Raw genomic sequence first — 11,986 nt, forward strand, 5'->3', positions numbered from 1 at the left:
ACCCCCTAACAACAAGTGGAGCATGCAGTAAGCAGTATAGTGACGTAGATTTCAAGAATCAAAAATAGGAGGGGATTTACAGAAAAATATTGATCAATATGTATTAGCATACGGAATATAAGTTTAGTTTGGATTCCTTTGTTTCGTACATGAGGCAGGGTGAGAAGCCCTCCCTGTGCCCCGGTCGGTTTTGCTTATGCTTTATATGAACCTTAATCATAGTTAATTAATCACTGCAAATTTTTTTTTTATTTGCTTCATTATATTTAATACACTTGATTGTATTAATTTATATAAAATTGCTGTTCAGTTCAAATTCCTGCTAAATTCAATTTTGTTGTTTATTAAATTAGACATATAGAACTTCATTCATAACAATAGTAAGGTATTAACCTTCTTTAGATGTATGGTGTTGATGTCATACTGCACAGTCAGGCTTAAGTAAGCATCAATATTCACATTGGAGTAAGCATGACCACAGGATCCCAGCTAACAGCAAGGAACAGGACCTTTGTTCCTCAGATCCTCAGAGCCATTCATGACAGATAAAGGATACCCGGGGACTGCCAAGAGAGCACCAGCCATCCTAGCCCCTCCAGCACCTCTGTAAAACCCTCCCCTTACTTTCATCATAGATGAGAAACTGTAGCAAGACTGACTCTGGGATGTCTGGGTCAATAAAGAAGCAGGTGGATGATGGCTATAGAAGTATTGCTGGTTTTCAGAACAGTAATATGTTTGCACTAAGTTGCTCCATGACTTATCCATTTTGCAGTGTTCATGTTCCTAACAGTTGATTCTTTGGGCAATGCTCACTTCTCCAACAATTGTACCAACTTCCTTGGCTCAAGGCTTCTACCCAGAAGGTGACCTTGGCATCCTGTTGGTATTTCATCATTCCCTTTCTTGACACGTTCTTAACTTGCAGTTAAGATGGGATGGAATCCCATTGCCATTTTATCTAAGTCACTTAGGGACATTATTCACAGCATAGAGAGGACAGAAACACGGTGGCTCGTTCTAGTCTGTGGTATCAAGGACAAGCCATGGAATCATGGACAGATGATGAAAATGTGGACTTACTGCTAGAGTTACCTCACGGCATCATTCTCTCATTCCTATGACTCCAATATGGAAGAGCAGCATTTTGGCTGACTGCCCCCATCCCACTCATCTGGTGATTAGGCTCTTTGGCTGGGAACTCCCCAGCAGCCCTCCTTGCTTTCCTGAAGAAGGAGACAGCAGGCAAGTCCATCCTGTCATGCCACTTTTCCCCACGTGTCATTGGCCTGCTGTGTGATGCTCCTTCAGCTCCATCTGTCCCTTCTGATGGGCGGTGATTTGGGAGGCTCAGGGGCTCAGGGGCTGGTGCTGGACATGGCCCCCATTTGCTGTTGTGCAGGTGTCGTGGTGCCAGGCTGGCATGCTGGGACGGCTCCAGCCCTTTCCTCATCAATGCTTAGCGGGTGCTTCTAGAGGAACCTCCCATGAAGTGAGGCTACTACTTTATTTAGCAGTGTGATCAATAGCCTCTTGGCACGCAGCCTCTGCTTTCTTCCAAGACATTTATTTGTAAGAGAACAAAATTACCTCACTGCTGTTCCAACTGGCACAGCTTTTCTCTGCTTCCCAGGAGCAGAACTGCTTGCCACCTTGTGTCTGAGCACACCTGCGTCACTCTTCACCCCGATGCCTATTTTGGGGCTGTGTTCTTTCACAGGCCTTCTTGCTCCAGAACATGGTTCATTTGTACATCTGGCTGCACTTGTATTTGCTTTTTTCTTATCTGAGCAAAAAAGCCACTTTAATGCAGCTGCCTTTTGCAAAATTGATAAGAATTCACTGAGCTGCAGATCTTGGAGGGACGATGAAAATGTGGACTCACCACTTGAGCCACCTCTAAGTATTAATAATTATCAGGAAAGAATGATAGACAAAGAAACAGCAAGAACCAGGGGGAAAGAAACAAAAGTAAAATTATTAAAAATGTATACTTAAGAAGCTCATGCTTCTTACTGAAATTATCAGTAGTATGCCTACCACAGCAAACGTGACATGGGGACTCCAGCCAAGAAAGACCAGTGGAACAGGTGCCCCATGACACGGTCATGTGGTCTATGGCTTCTTGCTGGACAAACTACAAGCAACTGAAACTGATTGCAACAGCCACAAAACAGAATGGATTTTCCATAAAGGAGCTGAAAGGTGACAAGACACCAAGTTGATTTATAATTTTTGTTTGAAGAAAACCTGTAGCTACTGCATAGGATTGAAATGTTGCCCACCACAGGAAATAAAGGACCACCTCTTGTACTCACTAACTCACTAGCAGGCAAAACTGCTTCTGGCTTCATCATTTTTTAAAAAGCCCCATCACACAAACTTGGCTTCTCCATGAAAGGCTGTTAGAGGCTCTCTCCTTTAGCAATATTATTTTCCTGTTAGTAATGTGCTTCCCCTTAGGACTGGCCTCATCATGCACTCTCAAGCAACATGTAGAAGTCCATCCACTTCCCAAGGGGGGAATTATAGGTACTTACTCCAATGAGTCACAGTTACACATTTCAAAGTTGTCATGAGGTTTCCTTTAAGTTCATAGCCTAATTTTCAACTTCTTCCTGAGGCCCAGCTTCCTCAGGGTTTTCCCCGGGGTAGAATTTACTTGGAGCTTGAAGGGGAAATGAGAAGATGAAGTAACTTTGAAGTGACAGAATTTACATATTTGGAGGGCATTTTTAATTCCTCTAACACTTTTCTGTTGCAAGGTAGTTTGAAGTATTAAACTCCAGTTTGTTTTGATGATTTTTTTGGAGGAAATCTGTCTTTTATTGTTTCAGAATAAGTTAATTAGGGTATTATCAATGCACAGGCACACATACAGTTGCCATGCTAAAGCATTACAGAAGTTGTAAAGTCAAAGACATGAAAATTAGGGTACAGTATAATTAAATCTGTGTAGGCTTATTTAATATCTCCTTCATGCATCAACCTGATATGATTTTAATTAATTACATACTATTTTCTCTACAGGATGCATGCCTGTCTTGGTTTAGTCACAGGAAAGAAGATAATTAATGGGCATCCAAAGTGTAATGCTCTCCCTGGTCACTGTGCAGTCCCCTTGCACCTTTTAATTTGTATTAGTCCTACTTTGCTGCAGTAGCAGAATTATAAATTTCCTTGTGTGTTTTTCTGTAAAATTCAGGGTACAGCACTGGAATATTCACAAATATGCACACGTTTATATTTTCAACAGGAGTATGAGTCAAAAGGAATAACAGTTCACCCTCTGAGAACTGGGAAATTGAGGTAGGTCTAGAGTGGCCACTAACCTGAGGCATTGGACTTAGTGGATGAAATTTCAAATATGAATTTTCACATATGCAGATTATTTCAGAAGTACATCTTCCTTGGGTTGGGCTGCAACTTGGACAGAGGTGCTGAGACTTCAGTCTGTGTTTGGGCCTCAGCTAGAACAGTCTGCAAACAAGAGCTACACAGTTAGCACCACCACCACCTCCCAAGGCATGATGCAAATGCCTTACACTTTGGCACAGAGAACACCTACAGCAGAGTGCTGAATGCAGTCCTTCCAGCCAGCACCTAACTGCTTTCTCCTTCCCTAATCACTGACTCATTTATTACAAGCTTTCAAAAGAAAAGGTCACTGTGTAATTATTACTACTAAAGTCTTTGCCAGTTTAATGAATTTGCCCCAACTGAAATAGCAATAGTGTAATTTTTTGTTGGTTTTTTTTTTTCAAAAAAGCCTTCTTTCAGAAGTATTTTTGTAAGAAAGTTGCAGGGAAGTGCCAGTGATGAAAAAGGTACTAGCTAAAATCTACTGATGTTAAACATAGCAAAGGTCTTTTTTTTCCCCCCAGAAGACACGTAATACATTAATGCAGCTGCTGCGAATTGCAGGAGCTAGGGCTGTTTCTGGAGATTCTCATTTTTCTTTGCAAGATCCTAAAGAGGGAGATGGATCTCATCTTTCCAGAGTCACACGTGTGTTCTGTACAAGAGATGTTATTCGTAACTACATCCTGCATGGGCTGATGGGAAGATTAAACAGCTTAATAATTGTCCAACAAATCATTAACACATCTTATGATGCAAAAGCAGCCAATTAAAGTGTACTACCGGATTCCCTTCCAATAGCTTCTGAGATAAGCACTTCTAAGAAAACCCCCTTCCCTAGCTATGATAGGAATCAGTCTTTATAGAATGAAAATGGATTAATTTTTCAATTTATGTATTAGTTCACATTATACACTGTATTCTAATGAGGTGATATTGTTCATGCTTAAGTAAAAAACCTGAAGGACAGCCCAGTCCCAGCTGCTTTGCTTTCTCCCAGCACAGAATCAGGGATTTTTTTGGTCTTGCTCAGTAGACATCAGTTTGGATTTTCAGGATAATACACAGATATTTTCCACTGTGCTGGTTCACATACCTGAAGAAACATCAAGACCTGGGTTTCCCTCTGTGGCTGGCACCATCAGGGCCTTTGTCAGGCACAGGGTTGAAGCAGGATATCCCCTTAATGACTGATCTCCGTCCAGCTTTTGATACCTGGGGTCAGTTTGCCTGCTGAGGGGAGAGGGTTCTGCAAACAAATCCATGATGAAATTGGCTGAAGTTACACTTGTTTGCAATCCCTGTTTGAGCTGTGGCTTAGGAAAGCACATCTCACACTCCTCTGAGCTGCTGCAGATGCTGAAGTGCAGTAGCACCTGGCCAAGGCTGAAAGGCAACAGCCAGCTGCATTTACCCTGTATGGGTGGAAAGCACTGTCACCCTGCCTCATGTTGCACCAGGGCATCCCAGAGTTCAGTGAGATGACACATACCCTGGCAAGGGACTCTTCTGGCATCTGGCACTGAGCTCATTTTGAAAAGCAGGATAGCATGTTGCAGTTCATGGCATCCCAAATCCCCTCTGGTGCCACCCATCCATAAGGGGGGTCATACAGTGATGGTAGGCACCACAGGTGTCATCTCCATGGGGACAAGAGACGTCTATTGGCATCTGGGGGCCTCTTCCATTCCTGCAGCCCTGCCCTAACATTTTTCAGGGAGATGGCATCCCCTGGAAATGTGGCTGGGGAGAAGCTTTTTTCAAGGGAGACAAATGTGGTTGGGGAGAAACTTTCACAAGCTTCTCTCTCCAGTGCTGCTAGGACACCATCATGTTCTCAGATGTTTTCTCTCATCCATGTCACACTTGACTTTTGAGTACATATAATCTTACATCTCTCTTTTCAAATGGCATGTTTTTCATCGTGTTCTTTCGCTACTACTGTTAGTTGGAAAAGTATCCATTGAAATGAAGCACTTTTAATCCATTTAATAAGCAATTCCCTATAGTTCTACAGTGTTGGCATGACACCACATGCCAGCAAGTCTTCTCTGAGACTGTACTCTGGAATGAGTTTTCTAGGAGACTGGAGGACATTCTGCTGTTGTGCTTGAGCATCCTGTCTGTGGTCACAGTTTCCCATGCTCTGTGTGCTGAGGCCCAGGTACTACCCTTATTAACACAGGTGTGACGGCTTTCATTTAGGGAGTGCTGCCTGGGATTCACTGAAGGGAAAGCTGAGCCTCAAGCACACATTTCTTTCCCAACTTTGAAATTCTTGTTCAGTGGCAATCTAGTGTGAAAAAAGCAAAGAACATCAGTTAGATGCATACATGAGATACTATTTTGCCTGAAAGAGATTTTCTTGTCCTGTTTTGATTGCTTCTTTACTGTGAGTCAGCCTATGACACATTTTCATGAAAACTCCCAGACATTATGCTAGCAAAATTAAATCTGGGTCAGATGGGAAAAACATTGTGAAGAGCTGACAGTGTTAAGGCAGAGGAGAGATCATGTTCTTACAGGTGGGGAGCAGCACCATGCCTTGATTCCCCTGGAAACTAGGGGACAGCTAATCGCTGTCTTCACTCAAGGAATGCTCTGGAAGTCCCTGCTGCAGCTACCAGTGATTCCTGGTAAAGAGTTCAGTGTGGATCCCTCACAGAGGACCCATCACCTTGAGCCACATTACTCTCATCAATTCAAGCACTAGAAACCTCTCAATGGCATTGGTTTTCTGGGGTGAGAGGCAAGGATTGGAGGAGTACAGTGGTTTCTCATATTTTAATTAAAAGCTGATTTTGGGTCAGCATAGCAGAGCAGACTGCTTCAGAAGCCCAAAAGCCAGGCAAGTGGGGCTGAACAAAGCTATGGAGAAGTCTGAGGGGCTTCCTTCTCTAGAACAGGTGAGGCAGTAAGATAACCTGAAGGAGAAATAAGAGAAAAACAAACAGGAAGGGAAGGAGATTTGAACAGTTGACTAATAAATAGGCATCATCTGAAAAGAAGCCAGAGACAGAGAGCAGGCTATGCAGTCATATGGGAACAGTGTGGCTGAGACCAAGAAAACATTACAGGAGTGTGAAGAGACATGAGATCTTGTTTGGAAAACACAGGGCAGACCAGAATAAAAATATTGAGACAAAACCAGAACATTAGGATCTAACCATAGGAAACCAAGATTCCAGGTCTGATGTTGAAGAAGTACAATGATACTGATGATTGTGACCAAGTGGGCTAGCCAAGTGCTAGGTACCCACCAAGAAGCATGAATCCTGTTTGTGGGAGTTAGCTGTGGGCAGAACAAAGCTAACAGCTGAAGCTGTGTTTGGGGCTCCCATCTCTCAGAGGGGTGCTGGAGAGGAAAGCTCTTAGGGACAGCACTGTTCTGCCTTAAGATCTGAAAGAAAGGGAATCAGAAGGCAACGGTCCCAAGGTCTCCACACAGGACAGGATGTTGCTGAAAAACACATTGGGTAGGACACAAAAAAATACTGGAGTGACCTAAAGCAGAATTAGAGTGGCATATTGATGGCATCTGGAGGTGAGAGATGGCAGGCAGTAAGGGCAGCACTATGTTGTGTGACAGCTGCAAGAAATGATGTTTTCCACAGAGGCTGGTAAGAAACTGGAGGCAGGAGATTAGAGGCTCCAGTCTCCAGGGAAGGAGAGGCTGAGGAAGGCAAGAGGTTTTAAGCTTCTACAGCAGCAGTGCTGTAGGGGGGGATGAAAGAGAACAGGCTCTTTCAAAAAGCTGTATTCTCAAATGTTTTTTAGCCTTGAAGAAATAAGCAAGATTCCAAGTGGAGAGCATTTTGAGCAAAAAAGACTGGATTCAGCCACAGGACCAGGAGGATGGAAAAAGTAGAGGAGGAAAAGATAAAATGCTTGCTTAGATTTTTTTTAACCTATGTCAATGGAATTAACCATTAACTGATGATCATTAATACTGAAGAAAACAAAATCACTTAAGGAGCTGGCAGCCAAAAATAAGCTTATGTGCATGTAGGTTGTCTCAGTTGCGAAAATGATACCCTTTATGCTGCTTTATTCACCATCCAGATTCATTGGGTGTTACCCAGCTAAGAACTGATTCGTTTTAAGACTGATACAGATCTAAGGAAGCCAATAGTAAAACTTAAAGGATCAGCCCTTTTAATGAAATAGCTGAACACATCCCTGTCTATCAAAAGAACTGCAGAAGCAACATGTAGGTATTGGCTCCATCACAAACAAATGTATATTTTGTGAATCACTGTCCAGGACCTAAAGAACACTGGAAAGTGAGTGCTTGTGTAATAATCACCGTCTTTCAAGTTAAAACTAATTATTTGGAAAGAAATAAGACAAGAAGGGAAAAATACTTCTGTGATTAATTGCAATTGCAGTGTGTTAGCTAGCATGCAAGAAAATATTTTGTTCAAGAGTACAAAAATAGGTGTAGGGAGTTTGTAGCCATTTTCATTCAAAATATTTTTAAATAAAAGCAGCCATGATTAGAATGAGTAAGAACATATTAAGAATATCTTCCATCAAGATATTTAGAATGAGGTCTCTGAAAATTGTTAAGGTTTCCAGTGAAATGTACTTGGAACAGCTAGCAGAATCATGCAGAACCAGATATAGCTTTCAAGTGCTTGTGAAGCTTATACATAAAGCACATTTTTCTATCCATATGACATAAACAAAAACATGTAGTTTCCAATCACAGAAATACACGGTACTTACTTTTAAGACCTATAGGGAGGTTTATTTTAAATGGTCATCCCTATAAAGTACTGTTGTGGGATAGCCACAGCTGACCTCTAAAGCCAACCATTAATTCACTGATTATTACATGAATGGATCTTTTTCCAGCTTACTCTCAAACAAGCTGTGCACATTACATAGTCTACACAGTCTACCTTAATTCTCCCTGCATACATACACACACCTATTCTCTGGTTTTATTAAACTAGTAATCAGCAGACTACACACCAGTGATCTCTTCCAGCAGTCTCTTCTTTCCAGTCTGCTTGGCTTAGATCCTCTGTAAACCTTATTTAGATGGTGTCTTTCAGTGTCTTTAGTTTCCTAAGTGGGGCAGCCTGCCCAATCCTTCAACAAAGCCAGCAGATTTCACATACCGCAGAGTCAATGCCAGCTAACCACGGAAAGTAGTACAGGCAGGTGTCACTGACGAATTACAACTAAAGTCAAGGCTCATTAGTTCCAAGGTGTGCCATATCTCACCAGGCAGTCGATTGGCTCACTTGAGCCTGAAATTCAAATTGGTCCCTAACACTCACAGTGTCTGGAAACCTAATTCTCTCATCTCTGGTGTGTCAGGTCAAAGAGAACAAACAACAGTGCTGTTAAGTGTGAAGAGATGATTTGCAAAAGGACACAGACTACTGCTATTCACCTACAAAATTAAATGTCTTCTGGATACCATGCCAGGGGTTTAGATTTACACCACGAGGAAATAAATGAGCTCCTAATGCCTCTCTTGTTAATTCCTGGCTCCATCAGCTTGATTTGATTCTTAAAGCAAATTTCTCTTGATCCCACGTATCATGGGGCTGACATACAAGGTCAAAGAAGTTGAAAAGCTGACCATGCTTCTGCAGTGCATGCCAGGAACAGAGCCTTGTTCCATGAGGGTTACTGGAGTGGTGACATACATGAGAATACTAGGCTATAAACCCCACTGCTACAAGTGAAGTCCCAGTTCTTCCCACCTCTACTGATTCTTCCAGTAAGGTGCTGGATCCTCCACTGGCATCTGTGCCAGAACAGACATCACATCCAATCTCCTGGCTGTAGTGAACTACAGCATCCCAAGTCTGAACATATGGAGCCTGAAGAAAGTTTAGAGTAGAAATGAATAATAAGCATTTAACTGTGGTGATGATAATGGAAGGTAATTACCTGTGAAGGTTATAAAGACTAAGACCTTTTACCAAGAGCTGTGATGACTTCTCTGTCAATGAACTTTTGTAAATTCAGGTCAAATTCCTTCCTCCTCCCATTTCATAAACACACACCTGTGGTCAAAACAGAGTAAATCCAGGAGTGCAGTTTAATGGCTGTGTAATACAGAAAGTCAGAAAAGATGACTACAAAGTCTCTGTACAACCTATGAATCAGTCTAGGCCACAGATCCTTAATACATCTTTTTCCAAGTTTCTCTGCACTCATTCTGGTTCAGAAGTCTCTCTTGGAGTTGTTTGCCCATGTTTGGATGAAGTTTCACCCAGGGCTTGCACAGCAGCATTAATATTGTCCTGTCTTCACCAGAAATCCCCACACACATGCCTAAATAACAAATAGTAGGCACAGGAGTGGTGACAATGTTTAACTTGGTGCCAGAAGATCTGCATAGAAGCATTCGCAGCAGGGCAGCTTAAGAGTATTCTGATTTAATTTAGAACTCAAGCATATTTTTCTTAATTAACAGAAAATACTCTCTTTGTTTCTAAAGTCTGACCCTGGCCTCCCCCCAAACCATAAAATTACCAAAACCCCTCATGAATGGCCAAATAAGCAATAATGATGTAAACTAATCATTACTCATTTATAAGGATTTTCTCCATGCACATTTCATTACCTTCACACAAATACCTTATGGCTTCTACAGCTGTAGAAGGATTACTAACAGTAGCTTCCCTTCCCAGCATACACTGAACATCCCAGTTGCTACGTGGGTGTCAGGCTTCAATCAAGGCAATGCGTAGCAGCCATCAGACACTTACTGTGTATCTTGGAAAGGCACAGTACATGCACAGAGCCACTCAGGTGTGCCAGAGGAACTGCCCTCCAGTAAAACTGGGTCCCACAGCTGTAGTGCTCCAGGTTAAAAGCCTCCTGGTGAGTCAACAGCACGAGCTGTCAAGCCAGAGGAATTCCCTGACAAGTGAAATTGCTGTTTGTGTTCTGCCCTGCATGTCACACCCAGTCTATGCTACTTGGAAAACAGCGTGTGAGCAGGAGATCACATTGCCTGGGTATGAAGGTGCTGGTGGAAAACAAGGTAAGGAGGTCAAGAGTACAACCAAGCTAACTTTGTGTATCAAAGAGGGGATTTGGAATGCAAGGAATTCTGCAAGGTGTCTTGCTTGCATGCCAAGGGGTTGAAGAAAGTAATGTTAATCAGATGGACAAAAAAGTCTAGCAGAAGACAGGATCACTAAATGGGGATGCTGCATCCACACTTGAGGGGTTTCTATTCAGCAGGACTCATTAGGTGTTCACACTCCTGTGAGGACCCCAGTTTTCATGCTGCATGAACAAGACATTTAAACAACAGCATCAAAGGAATGGCCAGTAAGAGTTTTATTTCACAGAAATGTTCCTGACCTCCCCTCATAACTTCTATGAAGGCATGCTCTGGACAGTCTGTGATTTCATAGCCAACATTAATACCAGAAACCCTGGTCTCTAGGGAAATGTGCTTGCTAATCCTGGCTCCCTAACTTGTCCCCTCATATCTGTTTTGTGCCTGGATCTCGTCCTTCATGGCTGAGCAGCTTTTCTCTGCTTAGTTTTGTCCTTCAGAGCATGTTTATATGACACTACCCAGAGAAAGACTGAGAAAGTCCCCATGTTTTCTTTTTCTAGCCAGTAATTACTTTCTCAAAAAATAAGCCTGTGAGATGGAGCAATCTGGGTTTATAAGTGGAGAGCTACTGTACAGCAGCCTAAAGAAAAAATACAAATCCATTTTGGACTGTCAGCTGAGGTACCTAAACCCAAGCACCCAACTGAGGCTCCAGCCTTTTCAGACTTCAGTTGCAGCTGTGAGCAAACAGGACTTCCACAAGTCATAGCTGAAGGTCTGCAGTTAAAGAATGAGGAACCTGTAACCAGTGACAGGATTTGTGAGACTCGTGGTTTGGTCACATAATTGACATTATGCAAAACTTTTGTGGCAACTGCTTGCAGATTACAAGATTATTCTTTTTCTTTATGCAGTTCTCCCTTCTCTCAGTACCCACCTCCTGTCTTCTGCAAGAGGTAAGAAAGCAGAACCATTTTTCTCATCTTCAAGACCTGCTCAAGCCAGGAGCCTCATTTCTCCAGTACAATGAATTAGACATGAATTCTGTGGAAAAAATAGCATGTGACAATGTCATGAGATTAACTTCTATGCTAAGAAGTGTGGGTGAGAAGAGAATGGGGGAACTCCCTAATATTGGTATTTCCCAGCCTTTTGTACCAACTGTTGCAAACTCAACAATTACTGAATGTAAATTTCTAGACACTGGCCAAAAAAAAAAAAAAAGGGAAAAAACAAAGAAAGTCCCATCACCCTCAGGATCCTTTCCAAGTTCTTATATTGCAAGACTTCCTGCACAGTTAGTCCTTTGCTTCTACTCCACCTCCCACCTTGTTGGAATTCGCTACTAATATTCTTCCCTCCCAAAAGCTTCCTTAAGTGTTCATTCTCCTTATTCAAGCTTATGTGCTGAACTCCCCTGAATTATCCTTACCTCTCCAGTGGCTCAGTGGGTGTAGCATCTGAGGCTGCAGTAGGCTGCTGAAGTGAGGAGCAGGGATTGATGGAAGAGCCCTCTTCACCATGGGCAGGCCAGGACAGGACATACCCTCTATAAAGGATTTAGCCACCCAGCTCTAGGACTTTACT

This window comes from Molothrus aeneus, chromosome 2 (assembly GCF_037042795.1).
Source record: "Molothrus aeneus isolate 106 chromosome 2, BPBGC_Maene_1.0, whole genome shotgun sequence".
Lineage (NCBI taxonomy): Eukaryota > Metazoa > Chordata > Aves > Passeriformes > Icteridae > Molothrus > Molothrus aeneus.